The sequence below is a fragment of the Dipodomys merriami genome, unplaced genomic scaffold (genome assembly GCF_024711535.1).
Source record: "Dipodomys merriami isolate MVZ:Mamm:240054 unplaced genomic scaffold, mDipMer1.0.p SCAF_3, whole genome shotgun sequence".
Classification (NCBI taxonomy): domain Eukaryota; kingdom Metazoa; phylum Chordata; class Mammalia; order Rodentia; family Heteromyidae; genus Dipodomys; species Dipodomys merriami.
In genome coordinates this window covers 3739680-3748709 of record NW_027204492.1, presented here as the reverse complement: position 1 = coordinate 3748709, position 9030 = coordinate 3739680, and the positions used below count along the sequence as shown (strand labels likewise).

The 9030-nt window shown below is 43.9% G+C and overlaps 1 protein-coding gene across 2 annotated transcripts in view; it reads left to right on the top strand.

Annotated features, from left to right (window-relative positions):
- Positions 1–1214: 1214 nt before the first annotated feature.
- Positions 1215–9030, top strand: part of Mtm1 (myotubularin 1) — a 90926-nt gene continuing 83110 nt past the window's right edge. For both annotated transcript variants that reach the window (XM_070039594.1, XM_070039593.1), the window contains exon 1: positions 1215–1280. The gene's annotated coding sequence lies outside the window, so the exon portion shown is untranslated. The remainder of the gene's footprint in view (positions 1281–9030) is intronic.

Here is a 9030-nt window from a genome sequence, read left to right as displayed (position 1 = left end):
AAGCACAGTAAGAGATTAATAAAATTGGAAGCACCAGTAGTCATGCTTGGACTTTGGGACATTATTAAATAAAAGTTACTTGAGGGGGCTGGGAAGGTGGCTCAGTGGTAGAGCGCTTGCCTTGCATGCATGAGGCCCTGGGTTCGATTCCTCAGCACCACATAAGCAAAAAGAAAAAAAGCCGGAAGTGGCACTGTAGCTCAAGTGGCAGAGCACTAGCCTTGAGCTGAAGAGCTGAGGGACAGCGCCCAGGCCCAGAGTTCAGGCCCCACGACTGGAACCCCCCCCCCAAAAAAGTTACTTGAAAATAGGCATTGCAATACCATAATTGAACAAAACTGAAGTGGAGGGCTATCCTATAATGATATATTAATGTGCACGTGTCTTACAGTGCTATTAGGAAAAAAATGTTTTGAGATTTTTGAGATAAAGTGCTCATTTGTAAAATTATGTTGCACAAGAGATATTATGTACATTGTTCTACATGCCTGCTTATTTGTTTTGTTTGATTATATTGAGATGTCATTGTGAAATTTGTCTTCCTTTTCTTGATTTTGTTTCTCTTTCTATTTACTGTGTTAATGGTCATCTGACTCAACCTCAAAAAGCAGAAGGAGTTTTGACCTGAAATGTTTCCTTTCACTGAGTGAAGTGGAGTTCTTGGAAAGGTGCTGGCACAGCATGAGGGAAATCCCAATATATACTGTGAGTTCGTTTGTGATTTGCAGATATTGGACCAAAAGTAGTAATTTTTTTTTTCCATTATAAGTGTCTGAACTTCACGAAGCCTACTCTGTGTGGGTGATAATAAGGCATCTTAGTAACAGCCACTAAAGTTTTACCTAGAACTATTTTTCCCGCTGGAGTTCACCTTGATTTGAATGTGAAACTACATTTCCCAGCGGCCTCCTCTAAAAGCAGAGCCCAATATTCCTCACTAAGCTGGCCCATGGCATTTTGGCCCTGCCCATTGCTGACACCATGCTATGAACTACAATTCCCAGAGACCTCTACGAGCAGGACTCTTCAAAGAGGGTTTCCCAACAGCCTCATGGGCAGAGAGCCCCGCCTCACGAAGCCGCTCCTTGGGCCCACCCTGAACCTTTTCTCCACCCCTTCCTGCACCATGTGATGCAAATTCGCCAACTGGACCTTGGGGGAGGGCCGCAGGCGGTGGCCGGGGGCGGGGAGGCCACGGAGGCGGGGCGTGCCGCGGAGGGGGCGGAGCGGGGCTGAGGAGCGCAGCAGCCTGGCAACCGTGGTGGCGCTCGGAGCCTGAGGTGGGTGCGCTCTCTTGGCTGGCCTGGCTTTGAGCCGGCCGCTGCGGGGACCCGTGATGGGGGGACCTAGGTGAAGAAGTTGGGAGTCCCTGGGCTAGCGAGTCGCGCGGGGCCTCACTGCACCCGCCGGGGTGGGGGTGGGGTTTGCCAGAACGTCTGCGATCACTGTCCCGGTGGGGCAGGGCTGAGGCCGGATAGCAGCAGCAGGCAGGTGCCTCTGGCTTTCCTTTTCTCCCTTCCCTAGGTCCCTGGCGGGCTGCGGGCGAAGGTCGGGACGCGAATCGCGGCTGGCAGGGAGGGATACGGTGCACGGACGTCCTGCTACTGCTTGTACTTTGCTTCCCTGTCCCGAGTAGGCGAGCGGGCCGGGTGGCCGCCCTGCCTCCCTGGTGACGCGCCGAGGCTGGTCCCTGACTTAGCTCCTGGTGCGGGGTGCGCACCCGCCGCAGCCCCAGGGGTCCTGACAACGAGTTTGCAGGCCCGCGTTGGCCAAGAACCCGTGGTTGTCGCTCTCTGTTCGTGTCTTTATGCCACGCACGGGGGCTTATCTGTTTTTGCAATAGTTGCGAGAAGATCTGGGAAGGAACGCTTAGTTCCCTGATACGCAGTCGGAAGTATGCGCACCCTAGCAAGCGCGCCAGGCTGGAGTTTTCGCTTAACTGTCTCTTGCTGGTCTCAGGAAGTGAAAATTAATTGTTGTATTTGCCTAAGCAAGTATAAAGCGAATCTACAGTAAAATTCATATTAGGGGCTTTATGGACTCATATGAAGTATGAGCTGAACTAATAATAATTTTTTAAAGCAGAACTTCGGAAGAGTGGAATTCTAGTATTGTAGAATTCACATAGGTCATTAGTTTTCTGAATGGGAGAACTGAGGCCCAGAGAGACTAATGTGACACAGGTGTTAGGAAACTTAATGGCAAAAGTAATATCACAAGCCAAGTCTCTAGAGGGTACATTGGAGTCTGTCTAGTCTGGGCTCTTATTACTAGAGCTCAATTTTATTCCTTATGAAGTATCCACCTTACAATCCTGACACTAAGCCAAAAGTTTTACTATAGTACAAGCCATTTGGGATTTCCTTCAAAACCAGTTTACTAGCCAAATGAGACCATCACGTTAGTTATTTTATAGACACATTGCTTTCATTTAATGCATATTCTGCTGGCCGGGATCCCATATTCACCAGTCTTGACTCTCAATGGCTTCTGGCTGTTTTACAAAATCAAATCTATCTCTAAGACAGTCCACACAAGTAATGAGATTCAAACTGGTAGTACTTCCCAACGAAGCTCCCTCCTGAAGTGTTTCGAAGTCAATAACACTTGATCAACATGGTAGATTCCAGTATCATTATTAGGTGATTAGTCTATTTACTTTGAAGTTCTAACAGATTTATCAAGTTGTTAGATATTCATTCATTGAGATAGCAGAGACACCTGAAGGAGTTTATGTATATGGTAGCAGACAATTAAAAAAGTGATGTATTATTTTGAACACAGTAAAAAACACAGAACTCTAAAAGTATGCAATGAAAATAAAATGGTGACATGATTAGGAGTCACTTGAGCATCACTGATTTTCTAGTTGTACGTTGTCAGCTGCTGCTCCATTAAGACCAATACAATGAAAACTAAGTTTAAGTCAGGTGTCACTGGTGTCCTAGCTACTCAGGAGGATGAGATCTGAGAATCTCAGTTCGAAGCCATCTCAGGCAGGAAAGTCCTTGAGACTCTTATCTCCAATGAATCAGTAAAAAGCCAAGAATGGAGCGCTGGCTCAAGTGGTGGAACACAAGCCTTGAGCAAAAAAAAAAAAAAAAGCTCAAGGACAGCACCCAAGTCTAAGGTTCAAGCAAAAGTCTAAGGATCAGCAAAAGAAGTAAGTTTATCACAGCTTTATTTTATTTTATTTATTTATTTTGTCAGTCATGGGGACTGAATTCTGGGCCTCGGCACTGTCCCTCAGCTCTTCAGCCTCAAGGCTAGTGCTCTACCACTTGAGCCACAGCACCACTTCCGGCTTTTTCTGCTTATGTGGTGCTGAGGAATGGAACCCAGGGCCTCATGCATGCAAGGCAAGCACTCTACCACTGAGCCACCTTCCCAGCCCTACAGCTTTATTTTTACTTGTATGTCCCCCTTCAATGCAAACAATACTGTGATCTCAAATGCCTACAGAGGGGGTTTTCCAATCCCTTGCTGTTTCCACTGTAACTACAGAAGGCTCTGCAAAGGTCAGGATCAGTTGGTGATTTAATGTCATTGTCTGTTCGACTCTCAGGCCCTCTTACTCAGGGTGTACTATGAACCTGTTATCTGAAATCATTGTCAATCTTCGTGTTTGTGGCTTGTAAAGAAACTAGTTCATCTGAAATAGCTCCAGAGTAAAGCAGGACCCAAGTTCTAGGAACGAGAACACTCCCTAATACAAAGGAGTTACTGAGAATTTTACCTGTGTGGGCTTGTTTACTTCATATTCTGTGTGTTCAGTGGTTAGAAGCAAAACTTTATAGATGATTCTGAAAATGACCAATGTTCCAAAAAGGACTGTAGCGGTCTTTCTTCAAAACAAGAAGAGAGTTAACAAAATGTGGTCACTTTAGAAACCACTGAAAACACATGGCTGTGGCTCTTATTGAGGACTCCAAAATAGAGAGAGAAGTGGGGGCTCTTCAGGGCGCAGTAGGTGACATTTTTAACCAGTGGCTGGTTGACTTCAAAGACAAGCCTTTCTAGCTCTTTCTAACGTTTATCCAACTCTGTAACAGAAAAAAATAGATTGTTTTCATTATTCTTTAGTAATTTTCCTTCCCTGTTTCTGACCTTTTCAGAGTTCTGCTTTCTTTATTTTCCAGTTTTTCAGTTCATTTATTTATTCATTTATTTTTTTGGCATTCGTCATCTGCCTCAAATGTGTGGACTCTGGATGGGACATTCTCTCCAGATTATAATACTAGTTCTGTTATATATGTGACTGTGGGTGACTTAAATCTGTACCTCAGTTTCTATAGCTGGAAAACAGAAGGAAGAATAGCACTATGTTCTCCAAGGGTTGTTGGGAGAACCAACTAAATAATCTATAGTGCTTAGAATAGCCTTGTACATAGTAGGCACTCACAAGGAGTTATCTGCTATTCACTTGAACTGTAGGGGACTTTGGGAAATTCACTAGACTGGATTTTCTAGACATTTCTCTTCATTTTATTGCTCAGACTTTAATTTCTGGTAACACTGACCGCAGGTTCCAAAGCTCTTGCAGTGCTAATCTTCCTTTGCTGTTCTCATTTAGAAGTTACTTAGGGCCTTATTTTCTTTGTTGTCACAAGCAATAACAGAGCAGGAGAGGTTGTAGGGCCTCTTTGTAATTGGAGGATGAGCTTTCATTGCAAATGTTGGACCTGTGCACTTCCAATGTGATTACGACAACGATCCCATTGTTTTTGAAAGTATCTCCTTAGAAAATTGGCATTGTGGGAATAGGAAGAATATTAGGGGGGGAGAATTCTAGAGGCCTGATCTAGAAGCGTTGTATACATAAATGAAATTGCTAAAATGAAACCCTCTTCTATAACTTAACTGATTGGCATAGCTGGATGCTTGTGGCTCACACCAGTAATCCTAGCTACTCAGGAGGCTGAGAGCTGAGGATCCAGCCCAGGCAAGAAAGTCTATGAGACTCTCATCTCCAATGAACCAACAAAAAGTATAAGTGAAGGTATGGCTCAGGTGGTAGAGCACCATCTCTGAACGAAATACCCAAGCAAGAGTGTCAGGTCCTGAGTTCAATCCCAATACTGAGACACACACACACACACACACACACACACACACACACACACACACACACACACACACACACACACACACACACACACACACACACACACACACACACACACACACACACACACACACACACACACACACACACACACACACACACACACACACAGAGAGAGAAAAAAAGAAAAAGAAAATTGGTATAGTGTCTGAGTGCTTGCCTCCTATTTTTTGCTAAAGGGACGAGTGTTGTGGTAAGAAGCTTCCTGCATTTGGATTCTGGAGTGAGTTCAAATCCCAGTTTTGCTTAACTCTGCCACTGGGCACATCTTGTTTCTCTGCTGCTTGTAGTGGTTGCATTTGCAACACGAGTTGATAAAGCCTGCTCTCATAAGCTTCTAGAGTTCTTCAGAGACTCAGGTGTGAATCAGAGCTCTTTGTGAGTGGTGCAGCACTATCATTGCACTTGTATGTTATACACATCATTGTCATTCGGGAAACTAGTATAAGAAGACACTTGTCCTTTTCTTTTACAACTGCTCCTTAGATGTAGTGGGACATTTTTGCCTCAGTGTCCCTCTTTTGTCAGCATTAAAATAGGCCTCACTCATATGGACCTGGAGCCACTGATACTCCTTTCAGTTTCCAGTTCATTTATTCCTACAACTGTAGTTCTGAGTAGTAAACAATTCTAGGGCTGTGTAAGGCAGCTGCAGCATTAGGGAGTCTTCCCTAATTCTTCTTTCCCAAGTGTCTCCAAAAGGAAGTCTTTCCTTTATCCAGTCAAGACTTGACTGCAGCCCAAGATAGCCTATGGTCCTACTGCTTCCCTCAGTCCATAGCAGACTGGATATCTGTGCTTCCAGGTGACCACAGAAAATGACCTAAGCCCTCGAAAGGAGATCCAGGGCTGTACTTGCTTCCTAGGTCATTACCACCTTCTCTGCATAAATAGTAGTAGAATGGTAACAGTATGCTATGGTATGTCATGGTATGGGGTGGTGTGGTATAGTATAGTACAATACAGTACAGGATAGGATAGTATAACATACTGTAGTATGGTATGCTGTGGTAGAGTAGCTTGAGTGCTCTATTCTTCTTACTTGAATTTGTTTATCAGTATCTTGTAATGACTCCACAAGGAGCTCTTCACAATTTTATGTACTTAGCTTGGTATTATTGTTCTTTGATTAGCTGTCTTCTGTATATTTTTTCTTTTGTGTTGGTACCGGTGCTTGAACTCAGGGCCTCAGAGCCTCATGCTCTCACTTTACTGTCACTCTACTATTTAAGGCACACCTTCTTTTTTGACTTTTGTTTTTGGTGTTGGTTTTGGGACTTGAACTCAGGGCTTGAGAGCTGTCCCTGAGTTTTGCTACTCTACCACTTGAGCTACAATGCCACTTCTGGCTTTTTGGTAGCTAATTGGAGATGAGTCTCACAAACTTTCCTGCAGGGGCTGGCTTCAAACTGTGATCCATGGCTGGTAATGTAGCTTAATGGTAGAGTGCTTGCCTAGCATGCATGAAGCCCTGGGTTCAATTCCCCAGTACCACATAAACAGAAAAAGCCAGAAGTAGCACTGGGCTCAAGTGGTAGAGTGCTAGCCTTGAGCAAAAGAAGCTCAGTGACAGTGCCAAGGCCCTGAGTTCAAACCCCAGGTCTGGCAAAAATAAATCTGTGATCCTCAGATCTCACCTACCGGAGTAGCTATGATTGCAAGCATGAGCCACTGGTGCCTTGGCTCATTTTTGGCTTTTTTTTTTGTTAGTTGTGGGCCTTGAACTCAGGGATTAAAGGCGTGAGCCACCAGTGGCTGGCTAATTTTTGTGTTTTTTTTGCTGATTAATTAGAGTCAGCCTTCTCTCAGGTTTGTCTGCCTAGGCTGACTTTGAGTCTTGATCATCAGTTTTCAGCCTTCTAATTAGCTAGGATTACAAATGTGAACCACTAGTACCTGGCTCTTGGTTCACTGTTTTGATAGGTAGCTCCAGCATGTGTGTGTATCTATCTATATCTAACTAGATAGATAGATAGACAGATAATACTAGATTCTTGGAGTCCAGTGATGGTAGAGGTTTCCTACATTGCTTTATTGCCCCTTTCTTCTTAACATCTTGAGTTTTGGCCAATGGCATAAAGCTATTTGAATATAGGTTTGCTTTTCTTTGCTGATGGGTATGTTTAGGTTAGGAATGGGGAGGAGTAAGGAAAGTTAGAGAGTAATCATTGAAAGTAAATAAAGTAACTTATTTGTAACATATTCATCTCTTACCCACCTCTACAAAACAATAACACACAGAGATGTTTTTTCTTCAGCATGTGTTAATTGTTCAACTTTGATATTGTGCCCTTGAATTGTAGTGAGTTCTAGGATCCTCCTCTGCATGGGCTGCTTTCTCCGTGCCAGGCTTTCTCATTCCTGGGAATTACAGGAGCAGAGGTAGGTTATGGGGAACATTCTCAACATTGTGGGGGCATTGCTTTAAATTCTTTTGTGACCCTGCAGTTGCTATGATGGAGCTTTAGGAGAATGGGAACTGCATTTGCATTGCACCCGGCCTGGAATTGGCTCTAGATATCTTACTGAACTATGATTATGACATGCATGATGGCAAGTGACCATGACATAAAGCATGTCCCCTTGGTTAGTATTGTTTGTACTTAACAATAAGGAGTAAAGTTTGCCAGGAGACCTCAGGAGGCCACCACCATTAGCTCTGGCCTTGTGACCTAGCAGGATCTAAGGAACCCCAAGCAATACTGAATTTCAAATTTCCTGGTTCTGAGATGTTCCTTGCACATCGGTGGTGTGGGTGTTTCACTGCCCTCTGAGGGCCTGAGGCCTGTTGTAGCTGCTCAGCCTCTTTGCCCTTGCTACCAGTAAGTATGGGGGTTCTGTTTTCTTTGGATTTTTTTTCTTGGTGCCGGTACTAGGGCTTGGATTAGGGGCCTGGGTGCTGTCCCTTAGCTGTTTTGGCTCAAGGCTGGCCCTACTACTTGAGCCACAGCTCTGCTTCTGGCTTTTGTGTGTATGTGTGTGTGCTAATCCTGGGACTTGATGCTATCTTTGAACTTTGTGGTTCAAGCAGTAAAGTAGGGTAGAGCTCTTCCTCCAGCCACAGCTCCACCTCCAGCTTTTTTGACAGTCAGTTGGAATAAGAATCTCATGGATATTTTTCGCCAGGCTGGCTTTGAATTGTGGTCCTCAGATCTCAGCCTACCGAGTAGCTAATATTATAGGCGTGAGCTACTAGCTCCTGTCTAAGAATGGAGGTTTTCTAAAGGTTGGGGCTGATTGTATGTCAGACTTTTGACTAAGATCAAATGTAGAGTTGAAGCTAATTTTAATTTTTTTCTCATCAGCTTCAGTCACCTTCCCAGTATTATCATCACTTCTGTCTTGCAGCTGTTTCTCTTTGTTGATGAAGATTGTCTAAAAAATATAACATCTCAAGGTCTGTTTGGTACCTACTAAGAACCCTTGTAGAATCTGAATTTTAAGAAGCCTTCTAGGTGATTGTATGTAAATTCAAGCTTGAGAAAGCTGATCTAAAAATACCACCTCACACCCTGGCTCCCAAACTTGGGGGAGTCCCTTTGTGGAACTTAACATTTCTTAGTAGGTACAATAAAATAAGCTGGTGAAAACAGTTTTTATATACCCTATTCAGCCCAGTAGATGCAAAATACTGTCCTTTTGACATGTTATCAAACCCGAAGTTAATGAGATGTTCCCCCTTCACACCAAGTTGTATAAATCCATTGTGTGTTTTGTTTATAACATGCCTCCATTTTGCCTTGTTACTTTGGACATGTTGGGGAGTTGTCTTACTAGTTGCTACAGTCCAGAACAGCATGGTTTTGAGAGAGATCTTTTGCCCTCATTTGCAGATGAAGTCAGCAGATTGGCTGTCAGTGCCCAAGAAACTGCCTTAGTAATAAACTCTATTAATGTTAGGTATG